Here is a 20,113-nt window from a genome sequence, read left to right as displayed (position 1 = left end):
TACACAGACATTGTTTCCTTTTGTTCAGACCTGTACCAACTGGGTTTCAAGATCTGCCCTTTCTAGAACACCTCACTTAAAGTACCAGCTCTTACTTGGTTCCTTTTTTTAATGTTGCTCATCCCAAAAGTGTTCCCAGACCATGTCACATTCTTCTGACAATTCCCTGAGTGTGTCCTGCAGTTTCTCTTTTGGAGGTGTCTGTCCAGCTGGCACAGTGTTGCTGATAACACCAGTTTGTTTGGTTTTCCTGATAATGATGTTGGGTGTAGCCAAACTCAGTGTGAAGGGCAGAAGTAGTAATCTGTGAGGGATTTGCTTTTAATCTCAGATAAATGGGAGTGCATGGGTGGGAATAATGTACAGTATCATGACAAATCCTTATCTCTAAACACAAGTCAGTAGGATTCTTTGGGCCAGATTCTAATGTATGAGAAAAGAAATTTCTGAAGAGAATGGGGGAGGAAATGCACAAGGAAAAAAAAAAAAACCACATTTCAAATAGATGATAAAACCTGTGTGTTATCTCCAGATCCTCTGAGCAGTAATTGATTTTGCCTGCTATGGTTACCATACAGTAACTCTGAAACATTCATTATTTCTTTCCTGCCCCAAGGCTTGTAGCAGAAAATGGCATATTTAAAATCCTTTTACTCTGTCTGTTAAGTAGATACAAAATCCTGAACGTTTTAATGAATGTGAAATAAGTGCTAAAGCAGTAGTCAAAAGACTCACCATTGTTTTGACTAAAGACTGTGACCATCTTTAAGTTGTAGTGGAAGCTGAATGCTGGAAGCTGGATGCAGAGATCCATCTTGCTGTGGAATTACACAATTGAACTCTGTGCTCTGATTTTTCATTTGTTTCTCACAGATCTAACCCTGCTATATTTCTTTTAGCCCCCTCCCTCCATTTTGATTTAATTTTTCCAAGGTTAAAAATGGCTTATCCAGAAAATTTGCAGCTCATTGCTAATGGTCAGAATGTTGATTACTCAACAGATACAGTGAATCAATATCACTTCTCTTATTTTTGTTTTGCTGTTTTACTTGAGGTTAATGTTTTGGCTTCATAATTCCTGGTAAGGTAAGTATATGACATTGCTGTGCATAATTAGCTTAAGTTATGCTAAATGTTTTGTTGTTTGTCTATGGTATCATATTTTTAGATGCCTTATTCTCTACCTTTTCTAATGTCCTCTTGTTTTTTGCTTTCCTTGTCTGAGGAAAATTTTTGGGTTTGCTTTTCAATTTTTTTTAAAATGAACTATGAAAATAAGCACTCAAGGTGGACACCTCCTCTGGCTTGTTGCTGGAGCAGAGGGTAACTGAGCTGGAAAGGATTCCCATCAGCTAGTAGTGTGAAATCTTTGGGTGAGAGTTGATGGTAACTTGTCACTCATTTATATCCCTGTTAGTCACTAGCAGAATTGTTAGCTTTCTCTTCCTTTTTCCTTATTTCCTCTGATTTACTCTATTTGCTTTTGCCTTGCTTTGACATTTTCTCTCAGGGAAATCTTTTCTGTATGTAAGGGGTGTCACACTGTGTCTCTTGAAAGCTGTCAGAAGGCAGCTGGGACTCTCCAGGCCTTCCTGCCTCCTGGTGTATGCTGGGTCCTCCAGTCAGCAGGGCAGTCCTCTGTGTGAAGAGTCTGGGGCTTGTTTTTGAAGGCTGGATAGTCCTTGCTGATATTTAGGGGTGCTGGATTTGGGGAGGAAACATTCCATATGAGTCCATGTATCCCCAGGAATGCCAGAACTGATTGGCTTTTGCAAAGCATCACCAGGAAAAGAGAAACGAGTCTTGCTCATCAGTCAGAAGTTATTTCTATAATAAATATCCAAAGCTAAACTTTGAGAAATAACCTTCTTCTGCAGCAGAATAACAGAACAGATATCCTTCCTGCAGGGGGTTGAATCTGCAGTTTGTCTTAAAGGGCAGAATTTAGTTGTTTTTCTCCACTAGATCTGTCTTCTCTTGGTTGTAAGTTTGCTCTGTTTGTCTTAGAAAATTTCTTCCTCAAACTCTTCAGCATGCATTGCCTCTGAAGAAGCTGCTGTAACATTTTCTCTCTCTGAGATGAAATCCTAATTTCCAGCCAATATATTATGTATTAGCAATGCATCCTGGCAACAAATGCTGCTTGAAACCACATATTCAGAGAGGGAGGTGGGAAGTGCAATTCAAGGACTCATGTTGCAGAGACAGCTCAGCAGAACATGTTGCATGTGGGAAGTGCCCCTGTGGATCCAGAGAAGGTTCATCTTGAAGGAGTTTCTAAATCATTTGATTTTATGCAGATCTCCGAGGTGGATCCTTTTGCCTTCAGCACCCCTGGTTGGTGTCATCCACAGGAAGGAACACACCTTTTACTGGGCATTTGCAAACCAGTGTTTGTCTTGTGGCAAGTGTGCTGGATGTTATGGTCATCCAGACAAAACATGGAAACTTTGAAACTGGAAGGTCAGATGCTGAAGGAGGGGAAGGATGGCCACAGTTACAATGTAAGTGGCTTTTGCTGGACTTGCTGTTGCACTGCACCTGGTGCAGGAGGTACAATCTGGTTGTCCCTGCTGCTGCAGGCTGTGCCTTCCCATCAGTGAGGCTCTTTCTAGTGTCAGAGGCAATGGCTTGCTGATCTCATCTTTTTCCTAACTGAAGTTCCAGAGTGATAAATTGAAAACTATCATGACCAGTATCCTCTACCTCTGTGTTTATGGAAAACACATGCAACTAAAGAAAAGGTCTTTTTGTTAATTCACAGTTAATTTTTCAGAGTGTTGCAATTCGTTTTTGTAAGCTGGATGGGTAGTCAATGCACTTCATTGAGAAGCTAAGGAGTTCTGTTAAATATGTGAATTTGTGCGCAGAGAATGGGTAGGCAGGACCTCAGAGTTTTAACAACTCCTGAGCTTATTGATTTCTTTTACTCAAGTTTTTTTACATCTTGAAACAACTCTTTGCTACAGTTATAGCACTGAATCATTTGTCTTTCTGTGTAGTATTGACTAATTATCTTTATAAAAGATGAACTTGCAGCTTCCAGAACAAATCAGGAGTGACATCATATCAGCACCACAGGTGTCAACCTCTTCCTCAGACAGAGACCTCCACATGGTCACACAGCAATGCTGCTTTTGTGAGGCTGCTGGCCCTGCCAAGTGCCACATCTGAAGGGCTGAAGTACTGACTTCTAATACTGTTTGTGAAATCAGTGCAGTGAGTTAGTTTATTGATAGGCACAGTTTCACAGCCAAATCTTGCTTATTCAGACTGACAGTCTCACAGCTAATTCCTTTGGACTCTTGTGAGTGTAAATAATTTAAGTATAGCACTACCTTTTGAAGTGTTTGTATGAATTCGGTGTGTTTTTATATTCTGTGGTACATTCCATCAGAGTAATCTTACCTGTGGGATCATCAGAGCTTCCTTTTCCATTCCTACCAAAGCTTTAGTTAATTGTTATTTCTGATAGCCCAACAAAACCCAACAAAACTGAAAGAGCTGTCTTTTGTCCCTTGTTTTTTGGGTGTGGTTTGGGTCTGGGTGTTTGTTTGTTTGTTTTTGCTATTAATCTCTGAACAACCTGCCTAGGTGCTACCAGAATCATCTGCTGAACAAACTGTTGCTACCAGCCATAGAGGCAAAACTCTGCAGGTGTCACATGCAGTGTCAAATTTCTGTGGCCAGTAGTTAATGTGTTTATTACAAAAAAAAAAAAAAAAAACTTATCCTGATTCTTAGGGTATGTCACTGAAACATCTTCTTTTAAAAGACTTTTAAACTTTACTTTCAAGAGAAACTGGCCATTTCAAAGCTTAGGTACATTGACAGGCCTAGCACATAGAAGCACAGGGAAATGAAGGCTGAGATAGTGGCAGGTTCATGCAAATCAATATTGAGTGTAACTGTGGAGGTGTCAGGATGGGAATCTCCAGCAGGGCTGCAGTTCAGTGTATTGAGCTGTTAGAGGGTGCAGCCAGGTGGGTTATTGGCAGCTCACATGTGCTGGGCTTCTGCCTCCAGTTAGAGCAACTGCAGCTCATTGAAGGTCACACAGTTTAAAAGGAGGGGCTGGGTTGTGCAGCACAGACAGTGACTGACAGTAGGGAAATGTTACCCTAAAAGATCATAACGTATCTTAATGACTGGCTAAAACAATTGGGAGGTTAAATTGCATGTGGGATTTCAAAATGCCTTTGTCCTTGGCCTTTGACTTCTTGATCTGTACTGAGATCTAAGCAAATGTGTGTCCTCCATAGTTTGTATCTAATGACAAATTGCACCTTATGTTGTTTTATAGCACACTGTGGAAACAACTGAAAAGCAACCCAAGCAATTAGCTTTTGAAAGCAGAGGTTATAAATGAGATGTAACAATGGAGAGTGTTCTGGAGTTTCAGGTTTTGTGTTTTTCAGGGAAACTGAGGGTGGATTTAGAAAAAGAGCTCATGAAGAGCCAATGATACAGAATTTCAGCACTTGAGATTTATCTGTTTGTACTTGCTGACTGAAAGCAGCACATGCAGATCAAACCAGCAGCACTGTCAGATGTGTTGTGGATGAACAGGGAATGGGTTTTTCTTTCAGAGGTTGCACAGGACAGAAGAAAGAAGAGAATGTCAGTTATAAACTTTGAAAGCAAGTGGCTGAAATACGTTCCAAGAGTATTTTAGAGCAAGAGTGCCAGTTTAAATATTTATGCAGTGTTTTATTGTACTGTTTCAAATATTGAATAGCACCTGACCCTTGAGTTTTTGGATCCTTGCCTGACTGGCACCCCCCGATGCATATATTTGCTCAGAAAATGGCCTTCTGTGGCAGCTGCTTTTCATTGCAGGAAATTGGGAAAGCTGGATTTTGATCCAATTTTTGTAATGATTTTTATGCTTGACTTTGAATCCAAGAAATGCCTTCCTATGCATCAGTTTCTTCATCTGAGAATTAAAAGTTGCACTTGCCACTGGCTCTCACAAGATTGTGAGATTCTGTAGTGGAAGCTTATGTGGATGTTTTCCTTTTTGCTATTTTCTCAGACTTCTTTATTGTTCACAATCCTGATCAATATTGGCAACATTTAACTGGCCTCCAACTTGCACTCCCTCAGATACCACCAGACCTTGTGGAAAAATAAGGCTGTTTCTTTCCATCAGGAGTTTTCTAGTTTGGCAGTGCTAAACAGCGCATTCCTTGGCTGCCCCTGTGGTACAGACTGTCAGCAGAGCTCCTCTGCCCACACGAAACAAGAAACTGAAGCTGTGCTACAAACACCTGTCCACTGGCAGCTCTGCTGAAAACACCCTTTGCTGTCACCACTCTGGTCTGGAGATCTTCAACTTCTCTGAGCTGAAATTGTGCAAAGATTGCTTTTAGTTGCTGCTGTGAGTTGGGGTTGTGGCCATGCAAAAACCCTTTAAGCTGGCAGTTTAGAGTTGTAGGCTAAAACTTTGGTCAATACAGCTGCTGCCTGCTGCCCAGCAGAATCATTTTATGCAGCAGTATTTACTAGTGTGGTGACTCTCACCTGAGATGGATTATTTGGGATGTGCCTGATGTAGAGAGAATGACTGAAGTAGCAAACCCTCATAGGCAGAGGTGGCCTAGGCTGTTACTGAGCACACACCTTGCTCCTGAGCATGGACTGTGCCCTGGCAGCTGCTCCATGGTCTGTGAAAACTTGGGGATTCCTGCCCCTGGCCTGCCAGCCTTGCAGCCTTGGCTGCTGCTGCAGAGCTCAACCTCAAGATGCAGAGGTCCTGACTTCAAAATATCAGCAAAAAGTCTTTCCAAATTCCCAGCCGTGCTCTGTGCTTGTTTATAGCTGAAACACCAGGGATGCAAGATGGTTTTAGCAAATAAACACAAGGGATGTGTGGAGGGATTTCTGGAACAATCATTCTCTGTTTCCCTCTGTGTATTTGCAGACTCTGAGAAGAAAATGGAGAATTCAGTTGGCTTGTTTACACAAACTATTAAGCTGGCTTAGCCATTCCATGATGAAGTTCCATTTCAGTACTGAGCTTACTAGGCTGTGGAGATAAAAATGATCAATTGGGTTGTTTTTGTCCTCCTGTTTTTACATTCACATTTCACAGGATTGGATCAATGTCTGCCACCATTTCTTCCTGTAAAGCATACCCTGAACCTTTCTGCAGACATACACAGCTGCTCCAAGCATCCAAAAACTGTGGGTTTTTTCCACTCTCAGGAAATATAGTGGTGGCTCAGCATTATGGCCATGGTGCTGACTGGGAAGCCAGAGTTAACTAAAATTTTAAAGCATTTGTTCTGCTGCAGAGCAATATGGCCTGATGGTCACACTTTCCAGAGGGTGTCCAAAACTCGTGCTCTGCAGAGACTGCCTTTGGCTTCATTTGATCAAACTGTTAGGATGGAAATGTTGAGGATTATGCAGGACTGGTGTTGTGCAGGCAATTAAAATCTATGAATTGGATTAAAACACAAATGTTAGTATGCTTGATGGGATTTTTTTTTTTTTGTGTTCTTTTGACTGAGATGCTTTTTGGAGATAAGTTGGAACCAGCTCCTGATTTGCAGTTGTGTGGGGCTTTGCTGTTTGTAGTTACTTTATTTTGCTGCTCTTACCTGTTGACCTGCTTGATTAATTTTGTGTCTGAACTTCTGTCCTTTTATTCCTGACTCTTCTGCCCTATCAGAACACAGTTTAAAAAAAAACCAAACCTGTACAGTTCATAAGACCAGTTAGGTCTAGACTTTAAGATAAATGCTTAATTACTGTGAAATAGTATGTTCTTCAGTTCTTGCTTCAGGACTCTTATTTTTGCATTAGGAGCTGAGCTTGACAAAGAAGGATGAGGCCAGTGGCAGTTATAAAGGGTGCATTGTATTTTTACTGCAGTACTGAAGTATTGATTGTTGACTTATTGATAGGCTTAATGCACAACCATTTCCTTAGTTAGTGTTTGAATGTCCATTAAAATGTGGCTTGGTGCCAGAATATTGAAGTTCTACATTTATAATATAATTTGTCTATCTAAAAGTACTAATGTGGTTTGGATTAAAAAAAAAAGATAAATAGGCAAGTTGTGAGTTTCCTTGTTTTCTTTTTGTTCAACTTCACATACTGAATTGAACCTCTGAAGCAGGAGACACTGAAAAGAAGACAGAGGGAGGCTGAGAGAAATCCTCATGTTCTGAGGTTTGTGCCTCTTGGTATTTTTCACCTTTGATCTTTGACATGCCCAACATTTGCTGAGATGCTCACAGACATTAAGGAATGCTCTAATTTATTAATTTTTAAACTAGTTATTGTTTTTTTCTAGGAGAAAGTTTATTTGTATAGCTTCACAAGTGTGTTGCATGTTAGCAGCACTACTCATAAAAAGATGCCTGTTGTGGTCACTGTGTAGTGCTTCTCCAGATGTGAGGAGGGCCGTGCCCTCTCCTCCCTGCAGCACCAGAAGTAATCTGTGCTCAGTTCCTGGGCTGCTTCCCAGTGTGGTTTCATGGTCTGTGTTCCTCCCAGTCCCTTCTGCTCGAGTCTCAGGCTCATGCTGCTTTGGCCAGTTGTGCAGCTTCTAGAGAAGACCACATGTGCTTTTGGACAGATGGGTGTGGAAGGCCTGATGCTATTGCTGTTGCACATGAATAATCCTGTAGAAAGCAGCTGTCCTGCTCATTGGGGTGACTTTCATGTATTGATAAGGTAGATAGGGTAGAACCTTAAATTGCTGTGAATCACTTGCCACTGTGGTGAGCCTTTACCCAAGCCTTTCCTTTTTAATTGTTGTGGTACAGGTAGCCAGGGTTCCTTCAGGAGCCATCTCTCCCTTTTATAAAACACAAACCTTCACAAACCAAAAAAGATTAAGCTTGTTTTGGTTTATATATATATCTGTGGGCTTGGGTGGTGGCATGACCACACTTTTGGTGGAAAATGACTTTTTCAGCTATCTGATTCTGTCAGGTAATTTTGCTGTTGTGACCCACTGAAAACCTGTAATTACACAAATAGTAAATACTTCACTGTGGCTAGAAGTACTGGAAATTAAGGGAGACCGAAACAGCTTTCTGCACTTCCAAGTATGAGGGGAAATACTTGACAAAAGGTGAGGAGCCAAGAGTTTCCCCTCTGGCTACTGTATTGAGTGTTATTTGATCTCTCTTACACTTATAGTCAGGATTTGATAAAGTCTTTTTCCCATCATTTCAGGTTTCCATTAAATAATAAAGTTTTGTAAGGTAGGGCTTTCCTGTTAAGAGTCCAGCCCTTTAAAAGAAATTATTATGCTACTTTTGCAAAAAAAAAAAAAAAGTTTTTCCCTCACTGGGAAGTTGTTGAAATTGCTCCATCACTGAGCAAATACCAGTCTGAGTGGTATAATTATCAAGATGAAGCTTGTGCTGGTATTTGTGTTAAAACTGACTTTTTATCTGTCATGGCATATCTTGGGATTATTGTTTGTTTCTCCAGTGATCTTTCTCCATCCCCTGTTTCAATGGTCTGCCAAATCTGGTACTTCTGTGCAGAAGTGGCCATCACTATTGTTCACCATTTTTCCAAAACATACAAAGATGATGGGAAAAAAACTTTGACTTTTTTTTTTTTCTTCCCTATGCAGTTCATATCCATTCAATTACTGTGGTTGGTCTATGAAATTTCATGGTGATTTTTTCAAAATTTTGAATTTGGGTGGCAGATGATGAAGCAGTTTGGAAATTAGTCTCTTCTCTTTCATACCAAGTGGGAAAGAGAGAACATAAGCTATTTCAGATTTTCAGCTCATCTTTGTGTGGAGTACAATATAATGTCTAATCATTTGTACTCACTTTCCATGGACTCTTATGTGACATGGTCCCAGCTTACCTGACTTATTCAGAGTTCAGCTTTAAAAGGTAGAAAAGAAAGGACATTACCATACAGCAATTTAATTAACACTATGGCAACAACTATCTATAGACTTTAAATAATTGCAATGCCAATTTCAGTTGTTCTGTTCTACTTTTTTAGATACTAGCAATAGGCAGAGAGGATAAATTCCCTCTCTACAGGAGGTTAAATTAATAGGTGCCCCAGAAGGCCTGGAAGGGGCAGGATTTGCTTGCATTCCTTGAATGCAGTGTGCCTAAGTCTCCCAAATTGGATAGCAAAGAAAATCTCTTGAAAGATTCATCTTGCAAGAAAGGCCCTTGCTGATAATGGAGGACCCTTGGGCAAATGCATTTTGGGTGGTATTAAACTTCAGCAGCTGGAGGATCTTGTTTAGAATAAACATTAATAAAAGTTTTCTTTAAAAAGGAAATCAAGTCTTCTATATCTTTGCCTCCAGCATGTCCTTGCTTCCAATAAATAGACACAGGAATTAAATAGGAATTAATGTTATTTGCAGGATCCTAGTTCAGTAATAGTACATGAATAATATGCTATATCATAAATTAATTACAACAGATATTTTTATATAAAAGTATGCATTGATGTATGTAATGATGGCTGTGCTACTTAAACTGCAGTTCCATAAGGAAGTGTTTGCTTAATAGTAGAAGAATAATGATTTCCCACAACCCCACCTGTAAATACAGTTTGACACAGCCCCCCTGCACTCTCAGTTACAGTGCCCAGTAGGAGTGAGCAGGATAATGCTGCACTGGATGTCTGTGTTTCACAGCACGGGGTGGTGGCAGAGCTGTGATTCCCTGTCAAGGCAGATGGGAGACACCCAAGTTGTGCTTGATGGCCAAAGTTAAAGCAGCTGCATTACTGGATGTACCCCCTGAATGGTAAACACTGTGTGTTTAGTGTTTTTCATTACTGAAATGTATGTTTTGGAATCTTGTCTGCCCTCTTTGAGTGTCCTCTGGAAGGATGTTCTGCAGTAAAGCAATATACATCTGAGTCTGCAGTGCTGCAAGATCTCTAGGGATAGCTGGAGCCTCTTCTGAGCTGTGTTGGGGAGAGGATAAATGACATTTGGTGGTCTGTTTTTCATGGATATAGAAGTTGTATGACATTAGTGAATCAGCAAAGTATTTTCACAGGAAAATTCTCTGACGAAACAGTACTGGAAACCTGCAATGTGATCGTAATGCTTGTTTATGGATGCTATGTGGGTGTTGTTCAGTGCAATATCTGATAATATGAATCCACCAACAAACATGTAAGCACACTGTGGTAGGGTATCATAACCAGAATGAATAACTCAGCCATTTTAAGCAGATGCAGCAGTGCCTGTCTCACTTCTGCACTGACTAGGGGCAGGCACTTTGTTTCTGGGTACCCATCTAAGCTCTGACTGTGCCTCTGGGCTGGACAGAAAGTAAATTCTGCTTTGCTTTCTGCATGGATCTTGCAGTATGGGCTCCTGTGTAGCAGGAGCTCAAGGAAGATTAACAAGACATTTTTGTTTACACCACTAATCAGTCTTTAGATGCTTTAGTCTTGGCCACTACTGATCTAGTTCATGTTTGAACTAGTGACCTCTATTTGAAAGTCACTTTGTCCTTTTAATAGTTTTCTGAGTCAGCCTCTGTCCCTTCCTGAGAGTCTCTTTATCTATACACTTGAAAAGGTTGTTCTTTTTTTGTGAAAGACTAATCCCCATTTTGTATGGCTATGCACATTGCATTAAATGAAAGCTCTGTGCATTCCCCTCACTCGCCTGGAGTGAGTCCTTGCTTTTCTCCTGATCTAGCAGCTGGTGACTCAGTTCCAGTGGGCTTCTGGTACCTTCAGTTTTGAAGGTTTGCATGGACAAATGAGGAGAAGGTGGTGGTGACTCTCATCCCCTGCAGCCCATTGTTTCCCAGTCTCTACCAAGTTTATATTCTTGAGTTTGACCTTTCTCTAGGCATTTGCTTTTACTGGAAGCATCTGCCCACCTCCAGCTAGCTGACCTTATGGCATATAGCATTGCCAATCCTTCATCTTCAGTCTAAGATTTGATCCCTCACATTTCTTTTTCTTCTAGCTCTTCCCATTCTCTGGCTATCTCAGTGTCCTCACAATGTCTTGGCAAAGAATTACTGGGTTATAACTTGGAGGAAACTTTTCAGCATCAGAAGGATAGAGACTTATAGATGGATAATCATTGTGAAAGGTGAAAGGCGTGTGAGTACAAAAGTAATAATTACTGACTTCAGTCGTCTAGTTTTGATAGCCAGGTGAAACCTCTTTAAGATCTGTGTTTTGTAAGGGATTTAAGGGTAGGATAAGCTGTTCATACCTTTGTTGTGCCTTTTAGTCAAATTCAACAGATGGATGCTTTTATTTCCTCTGCTGGAAATTGTATCCTCAGCATTATCTAATGTAAGACGACAAGGCAAGGAGATTCAGGCAGAGAAATGAAATGATGAAACTCCAAATGACTTAATTTGGTCCACAAAGGACAGATTTTTGTTTGTCTTCCACTCATGTCAATCCTGCATGGAAATGCTGCTGGGAGGAGACCTGGTGGTTTTAAAATGTGTAGCTGCTTAATCATTCTGCTGATGACTATGATATAAAACCATTAACCAAGCAGACATGGCCATGGTCTATGTGAGCCAGGGCTGAAGGAATCTCCCTTCCCAGTCTCTGGGTATTCTGTGATCTGCTTGAACACTGTGTTTCCACTGCTCCAGGAAATGGAGAGGAGAACAAACAACACTGACAGATGTTAGTCGTGTCACTTAGTGCAGGACTGGAAGGCCCTTGGATATTAATGTAATGAGCACACTATAAAGACCTGAATAGAGTAGACCTGACTTGTAATTAAGCCTGCTGAGATGCCAGTACTGATTTCAGTTGTACTTTCACTATGAGAAATGCAAGGATGGTTTTACAAAGCAGCCATACAACTGCTGTTGTTCACTTTAACCTGTGTGCTTGTGGGTGTTCATTTCCCATGCTGGCCAGCAGTTCTAGTGCCACTTTCTTCAGAACTGGTAGCTGTAATTAAAGGAGAAGTGCAAATTTAGCTTCTCATCTAAGAAAAACCTAAAATATTGTCTTCATCCTGGCTTTTCACTGCTAATTTCAGAATGGCATGGCACCCCATTCCAAGCAAACGTCCTTTGCATTCTGGGATTCAGCAGGTATTTTTAGGTCCATCACTAGTGTTCATTACCTCTTGGCACCTTGTGGTTTAATATGGGGAGCTGTCTGGATTCCTTTGGCAGAGAATTGAGCAAGTTGTTCTTCCTGAATGTGGGAATGCTGCTGGAGCCCCATATCTTACAGCCAGCTGGCAAGGTGAGCCCGTGCATTTCAGAAGGAGGCTGAGCTGCCCTTTTGTGTAGCACTCATCATCATGAGGGGTGACTGCATCTGTCTTCATCTGTCTACTGCTGGTGAGCAGGCTGGGAGCCACAGCTGCTTCTCTGTGCCCAGTCAGGCCTTGAGCTGCAAACAGCTTGTGCTATGTGATGTAACATGGCCAAGGATGGTTCTGAATCTGCAGGCAGGTTTCTGTGGCTGTGTTTTATCCAGTCCAAGATGGATTGAATTGCTGTGGAAATGAAAGATATGGACTTGGTTCTGCATATTTGACTCTTCTGTGAGTGTTGAGTCCATGTATAATTGCTGTCTCTCAGACCACTCACAGCTGGTTCCATAACCCTGAAAAAAAATGGTAAAAACACAATTGTTTCTGCTTTCATGCTTGTGGCTGTGCATTTCTGCATGGTGCCTTTTGGGCTTTATGTGATGGGGAATTTGGGGACATTTTATGAGAAGCAGGAGCATTGATAATTGCATTCTGGTTAATCATCACAGAAAGCTCATGTTTGCTCCTAGCTGATGCTTTCAGCTTCTGCTGGAGTTAATAATTCATTGCTGGACTGTGTCAAAGCATGCTCTTAAGTCAGGTTCCTCCGTGGATTGCTGGCATCAGTAGGAGTCAGAAGAGATGAAAGATGGGCTTAGTGTTTGACAGCTATTAACTTGGTGTGGGCCTCTAGGCAGTGTTAGGTTAACTTCTCATCCTGTGCTTGGGAATGTGAGGGACGTGGGAATTCAGCTTCCTGTGAAGCTGTGTTAGAATTTCAGTAGCCAGACAGAAGAATGCTGAAATGAAGGTGTGAATATCAGTGGCCATATGGTTCTGGTTTAATAAGCTGTGGGTCGAGAGGATTTGCTTGCCACAATGCTGAGGTGACAGTTTTATAAAAGAGTTATTTCACTACGAGGTTGAGCTGCTTTCCAAAGCACGGTGCCAAACCTCCCAGGGCGAGTGTGCTTTTACCACCGAGGGCTGAATTTGGTCATGTCGGTGCTTACAGTCATCTGCAAGAGGGATTGACATGCAGGGTTTGTACATAAAAAAGGGGTTAGCAATCTGAATTAAAAATTAACACATTCTCCTCATAATTACAGACTTACAGCAGGCTAATGCTGTACAAAAGAGGGCCTTCCAGACAGAGTTTAATGGCCCCAAAGCAGAGCCATCACTTCTCTCCCCCCTCCTGTTAAATTAGCATTGGCATGTTTAAAACACTCCTCAAATTCTGCTGCAAAATAGCTGTTTGGCTTTCAGTTGTGGTGGTGTGAGTTTTTTTTAAAAGGTGATTATTCTTTTCAATGCTAAAGATGGAAAGTGGTTTGCATATTCATGGCACATTATAATTTTGAAAATAATCTCCTAGTGGATATTTAACAATGGCTTTGGGTAAATGGACACTTGTTGCTCTTTGTTTAAACGATTACATCTCAATTATCGCTTGATGGTGAGAGCATGGGTAATACCCTCGGTTCTTTGTCGAACAGCCTCTAATTAAAACTGGTTCCTGCACTTGCCTCTTGGATAAATATGGACGTGAGGTAGTTCAGTGACACCCTGTCAAATTGCCGAATTGAGTGCAAGTTCCCCATTCATCGGGACAAATGATACCGCTAATTGGGGTGTGGATGGCAGTAACAGCACTGCCGGTGTTGGTGCTAATCCTCTCTGCATGGCTAGGCTCCCCCCACCTCTCCCCTGCTCGGGACCAGCACTCTTCCAATTTTACAGCATTTGTTTGACTTCCCCCTGCATCTGCCTGGTCACACAAAGCACTGGTCCTCAGTCGGTTCTCTCAGGGGTGTTTCCTGCTCTCTGCCTTTACATCCTGCCTCTTGTTTGGTAGAAATTTAGTTCTAAAGCTGTGTTGAAACTCAGGTGTCCTTTCAGCTCTGTAACAAGCCAGTAACTCCCAGTGAGTGCGTCGGTGGTTTTTCCTCTGAAGGCTCCTGTCATGATGATACTGGATGTTACTGGAGCTGGTCACTTCCCTGTTCTAGTTTTTGTTTTGACTCTGGATGGCTCATTTGTCTTAGTCCCTGTAAGTTAGCCCATTGCAACAAAGCCCAAATTCCTTGCTAGACAGGCCAGTAGCATCATGATACACTCAACCTGACTTTTTGCTCTGCTGTGCTTGTGTGTGGCTATAACCATATTGATGTTGAAATGTTAGCCTGTGTTTTCTTCCTCTTCTCTTCACCACAAACTGCTTGGATTGGACTCCTGAACTCTCTGGCTGTTCTTTCTGCATCACTCTGAAGGGGTAGGATGAGTGTGCAGAGCTGAAGACAGAGGAAGAGACCTCGCCTGTCATTAATGCTGGATAATCACCCTGCTGGCCTTGCAGAGAGGACCAGCTAATGCTTTAAGGCTTTCTCCAGAGCCAGTATGACAGTGCAGTATTTGCTGCTGCTGCTACACTGCTGGATTAAGCAGAGAAGAAATTTTGGGAAGGAGCTATCACTGTTACAACTCACTGCCAGCAATGTTTCTCAATTTTGCTGGCTAATGCTCACCAGCAATGGCAGACATTAAAACTGTGGAGCTTCAAAACATCACTAATACAGGATCAGATCCAGGGATGCTGGTCCTCTTCTCCACCTTATCCCTGTCCAGTGCAAGACTGAAAGAAAAGGAGATTATATAATTGATTGCAGGCTGCCATGTTTTATGGTTTGTTGGTGCTTTTTTTTTTTTTAAGGTAAGTGTGATTGCATCTTTTGATTTTTTTGTAGCTGTGATGAAGGAATCTCCTTCACTCCAGAGATGAAACTTTACCTAGTAAGGCAGGAGGTCATTGCGAACACCCAGAAATAGTGAGGGGAATGATTGTGACCCAGAGAGGGATGTTCTTACTCCAGTGGCTTCTGTGTTCTCTCTGCATTGTCATTTTCTTAGAGAGATGATGCTTTCCACTCTGAAGGAAGACTTTTGCAGTTTTCCTTAGCTGGGGCCCAGCAGCCCTGAACAGTAGTTTTCCTTCTTCTCCTCCCACAGTCACATCAGAGTGCAGAAGTGATTGATGCGTGAGCTGACTGAACGCTCCACTAAATTGATTGCCAGTGGAACAGATAGCAGCTCCGACATCTTAGCTGGGTTAGCACTCACAGTTGTTTACACTAACAGCCATTTGGGGTGGGCAGTTTCTGTTAACATCCTTCAAAGCTATTGCTTTAAGAAATCCATAGGTAATGGCAGACTGCTGTGCTGAGCTACACCGGGAAGGCTTTCCTTGCTAATGCAATATGTAAAACAAAGTACAGATATATAATTGTGCTGATTGTAAAGCACAGAGCTGCAGTTGCAAGGAGCTTCTGCAGTAGCATTGTATCACCAGAAAATAACAGATAATGTCTCTTGAGAAAAGCAGCATCTTTAAAGTTGTGGCTAGCAGCTCCAGATGGATGACTGTGCTGCTGAAATCCCTTGGGGGCTGCTGTCTGTCCTGAAGAGTCGACTGTCCCTCCATGTACCATTACCTGTTTCAGAGTTTGGCTAGGAAGCAAAAGCTCTGTGTGTCCTTGGTGCTTGTGTCTGTGCCCCTCTGGTGGGTTGTGCAGACCAGAGGCGAGTAGGGGGAGAGGCCATCAAAACCAGAGCAGTGTGTGTGAGGTGAGTGGCAAGTTACTGAAGCAAGCCCAGCAGCAGCGATGGTGCCAGACATGGATGCTCAGAAATGCAGGAGGAATGCCAGAGTTAAATTATCCCTGCAAATGTATTAACCTTCCTCTCCCAAAAGGGACTTTGCCTGCACTATGGGGTGTAGCTGGTTGTGATCAATAATTTTCCCTGCAATACAACTGACTGCAGTTTTCCTCCAAGAATGTTGGATTCAGACCTGTCTTCTCCGCTCATGAAATGCCTGGTGAGAGATATTCAGTGCTGATTTGATCACAGGCAGGGAGGGATTGCTCCTTGCAGTCACTTGAGGAAAATCACCTTTAAGATAAAGTTTGTTGATTTCAAAGCCAAAACACACTGTAAGAGATCACTCTGCCACCTGCAAAACTCTGAATTGTGCAAGGTGCATCGATGCCTTTGGGGTAGGTGAGCCTGAGCCACAGAGCACCTTCTGCAGACATAACCCTGTTAGTGGGAATTGCTCCCAAACCAGAGAGTACAATGTTGATTCAGAGACTCCTGTTTTTTTCTATATAAAATGTCCTGCACCATATTTTCTGATATTTCATAGACATAGCAGTGTTTTAATTTAAACAGAAGTGGAAAGAATGAATTGGTGGTGATTCTGTAGGTATGTCAGTGTTCATGCACAGTAAAACATTGTCCTGATAGCTTTTTGTTCTTTGTTAAACGTAGACATCCCAAGTCTGGATTTTTTTTTGCATGTGTGTGTTTGCAAATTGAAGATGTGCATTTGTGAGCAGAATTACTGAACTGTGAAATGAAGTGATGTGGCAGCAGGGCTGTTGTTCTGGAATTTAAAAAGAATGAACTTTGAATTTAGGAGTGTCACCAGCAGTTTGCAGACTGGAGCTGGGTTGGCACTGTGGGTTAAATGTGCACTTGGGACCTGTGACAGTAACTTCCCGATAGTGTTACACACACATTCTGTGAAATGCTTTTTCATGGTTGTACGTTTGGCATATTAGCAAGTGCATTCTTTATTTCTTTGGTGCTTCTGATATTTTTCTTGAAGCTGGGGGTGGTCTGTTTCTCGATTTTTCCGTGGCTTTCTGCACTGTAATGATGGCACCATCACCTGACTGCTGGAATACACTGGCCTGACTTTAATCATCGGGTGACTGGCTCTTAGCATGGTTTCATCTCTGCTGTTTTACATCTCCTCTTGTAATTGCATGATTGCTTGCAGCATTGTTTTTCTCTTGGTGACAGTGAAAGGCACACACGAGTATTTATGTAACCTTATACTTTTCCGTTTGATGTCTAAAGTGTAGGTGAAGAAGTGGTACTTTGCAAATAAAATTCTCTTTATTTGATTGTAAGCAGCATATTTTCACCCCTTACGTGCAATCATTTTATTTTCACACCTCATGTGCAATCATTTGTAAGACAAGGTTATATATACACACACTCTTAAATATCATATGGAGGAAGAAGTAGGTTGAGCCTTTTTGAATAACAAGGCTGCATTTCTGTAGTGCTGACAGTTTCATTGATGTATATATGCTTACAATTAAATAACCTGTGTAAAGCTACAAAAATGTGCGATGTTTAACATAAATAGTATCTCAGTCTTTTAACTGCTAAATAACCAAACAGAGCAAAACAATGGAGAATCAAAGCTTCCCTTTAAAGAGCATCAACAGCAATTAATATGCATTAAAATTATCTGCCTGTACAAGTTGTACCAACAGCTCTGCAGGTCTAAAATGGCAGAAGCTTTCAGTTGCTGTATAAAAATCAAACTACCATTTATTTCAGCCTCATGGTATGTGCAAATTCATGCAGCTCAGTTAAGGGAATAGCTTCACAACTGGTGTTACAATCTGTGGCTGGAGTGCTGCATCACAATGCAGCAAATGCATTTTCCACATTAACCAAACATGACAGCTGAAACGATTATTAACCATGCAATATGTCGGAAGTCATCAAAAATTCACATCAGGGTAATTGCAGCGGCTCGGGAAAAAAAAAATAGTAGCATCTCTCTGCTCTTGCCTGCCTGCCGCCTCACCCCCTCCTAATTCCTACATGGTACAGTCCGTTAACAATAAAATATCCTTCTGTAACCTATAAACTGTTACTCCCATCAGTTACTGGTTTCAGACTGATGCTTTTCCTAGAATTTGAATAAAGCACCACTGGAAAAAAATATATAGATTCTTTACAGGCAGTGGTGTTCAGCCGTGGAAAGCAGCTGCTTTCTTATTGTCTTGCTGGACTCTTGACTGTCTCAGCCATTTCAGGACTTGCAGGTTTGATTTATATATATTTTTTTTAAGATGAGAATACTTGAACATTAATAGAGATAGATACAGCTGTGTAAGCCTAAATATCAGGCAGCTGAAGTGTGGCAGTTAACAGCCAGCATTAACAGGTTTGTAACTCCTCAGTACTGAGATCTACAGGTAGGAATGTCTGTCTTTTAAAATATATAAAATGAGGGTAAAAAGCTTGCTTTGATAAGAGAGAGTTTTCCTTCAGGTGTCTTTTATGGCGTTTTTTTTTTTTTTTGTACTGTTGCTGCAGGTTGTTTTAATTTGTAAGAGAGTAATGAAAGAGAACAGGTGGGTAGTTTTGGAGAAAAGGTCCTTTGCTCACAGAAAAGAAATGGGAAGGTCTGTGCCTTTACCTTCCAACGTTCTTCGCTAGAGCAGCTGTTGGGTGGGGCAGTCCAGCGTCTGCTTTGGGTTTCATTTGTGTTGCCTTTTTAAAGACCCTCTTGACATTGCTGACTTTGCTTTTCATTTAAGCAGAAATACAGTAGCGTAACTTTCTGAATGCCTTTATTCCTGATTTCTCTTCCCTAGGCTATGAAAAGTCTATGGAAGTATTTTAAACAGAAAATAAAGATGCTACATGATTATGATTTTTTTTCTCCTGCTTTTCATTGTGGTGCAGAGATGTTGGTCCATTCTGTTTCCCCTGTTCTTCCATGTGCACTTATGATTTATTTAGAAGACACGTTAAACTTTCTTGAATCTTATTTTGAAGTAAGGATTTCAAGTGTAAGACAAAAATAAGAGAGAAAATATTTCTATTCTTTCCAAGCAAATGAAGATATTTGGAGATTTGCTTCTTTTTTGTTAATTTCTTAAATGAGGTGGTGAAGCATATTTGCTTAGTCAACTGGAGTTTGTAGCCTAGGTTCCACCTCTCGTTCAAGTGAATAGGATACATTATGAAAAGGGTTAATCCAGTAGAGTCATAGTAAAGGGAAGCAGTCAGGGAATTAACATTTTATAGTCAGGGAATTAACATTTTATATAAATGTGTTGGTCATGACTAGCTGGGTGGGTGGCAGCTCGTTTAATACTTTCAGATCTGGGGACTTAAAGGCAGCATGAAACCGGGAGCTCTGCTTGGCTTTGGTATGGGGACAAAAGTACAGGGTGGGTTGATTTTTTTTTTTCCTCCTTTTCATTCAGTTCTATTTTTGTATATGGGAGGAAGCAGTTTAATAAAACATAGTGTGCTGGGATGGCACCTGGGCTCCTGCGGTAGAGTGACTTGTCTCCTTTGGGGCTCCCTCCCCAAATATTAAGCTGCCTGTGTGCCATGTTCTGCACTCTTCCTTTTATCAACTGAGAAATGCTCAGAGGGAAGATGTGGAACAGTGGCGTAGCATGGCCAAAAAGTTGCCTCTCTCCAACCAGATTATATGTGCAAAGAGGGCTTTTTCCACAAAGCAGCTCAGCAAAAAATCAAGTAAAGGACAATTAAATGGGTGGTTTGCCTGTGTAAAAACATGCAGGAAACCATCCCATCCCCACTGACCCCGTATGGGAGACGGCTCAGTTATCCTTGCAGTTAGTACAGTGTGGCAAATTATTTTCCTTTGTTTGAAATGGGTGGGAGACAGACTCCAACTAAGCTCCATAAATTAATGTATGAAAAAATGACTGAGCCACTGTAAAGAATAATTAGCTGTAGGTCACTTATAGCAGGGTTTTCCGTGATATCTGTTGGCAGCATCTGCACTTGACATTTAATTTACATTAAAGTCCGAAAGCTTGTGTGCCTTGTTAATGCAAGGCGCAAATAAAGGCATGCACTGCTAGACAGTTCCTTAGCCAGGGTGGAGTACAGCCAGAGGAGAAAAATGGAAACCTATTGTCTGTGGTGTAGCCTCAGCACACCGGCCTCATGCCCCAAGTCTGGAAAGTTTAAACCTTAGCTTTATTACACAATAGGAGAAAAAAGCTGAAAAAGGATAAAGTGTTTATTGTAACATATTTT

The 20,113-nt window shown here is 41.4% G+C and overlaps 1 protein-coding gene across 6 annotated transcripts in view; it reads left to right on the top strand.

Moving 5' to 3' along the window:
* The window catches only part of NUP93 (nucleoporin 93), a 78,447-nt gene that overhangs the window by 17,880 nt on the left and 40,454 nt on the right, over positions 1-20,113 (top strand). For 2 of the 6 annotated variants that reach the window (XM_074550984.1, XM_074550983.1), the window contains exon 1: positions 17,948-18,129. The exons of the other annotated variants lie outside the window; for them this stretch is intronic. The gene's annotated coding sequence lies outside the window, so the exon portion shown is untranslated. Of the gene's footprint in view, positions 1-17,947; positions 18,130-20,113 lie in introns of those variants that run through there. 6 annotated transcript variants of the gene reach the window in all.

This window comes from Zonotrichia albicollis, chromosome 13 (assembly GCF_047830755.1).
Source record: "Zonotrichia albicollis isolate bZonAlb1 chromosome 13, bZonAlb1.hap1, whole genome shotgun sequence".
In the NCBI taxonomy this organism is placed as follows: Eukaryota; Metazoa; Chordata; class Aves; order Passeriformes; family Passerellidae; genus Zonotrichia; species Zonotrichia albicollis.
This window is presented reverse-complemented; position numbering and strand designations above follow the sequence as displayed.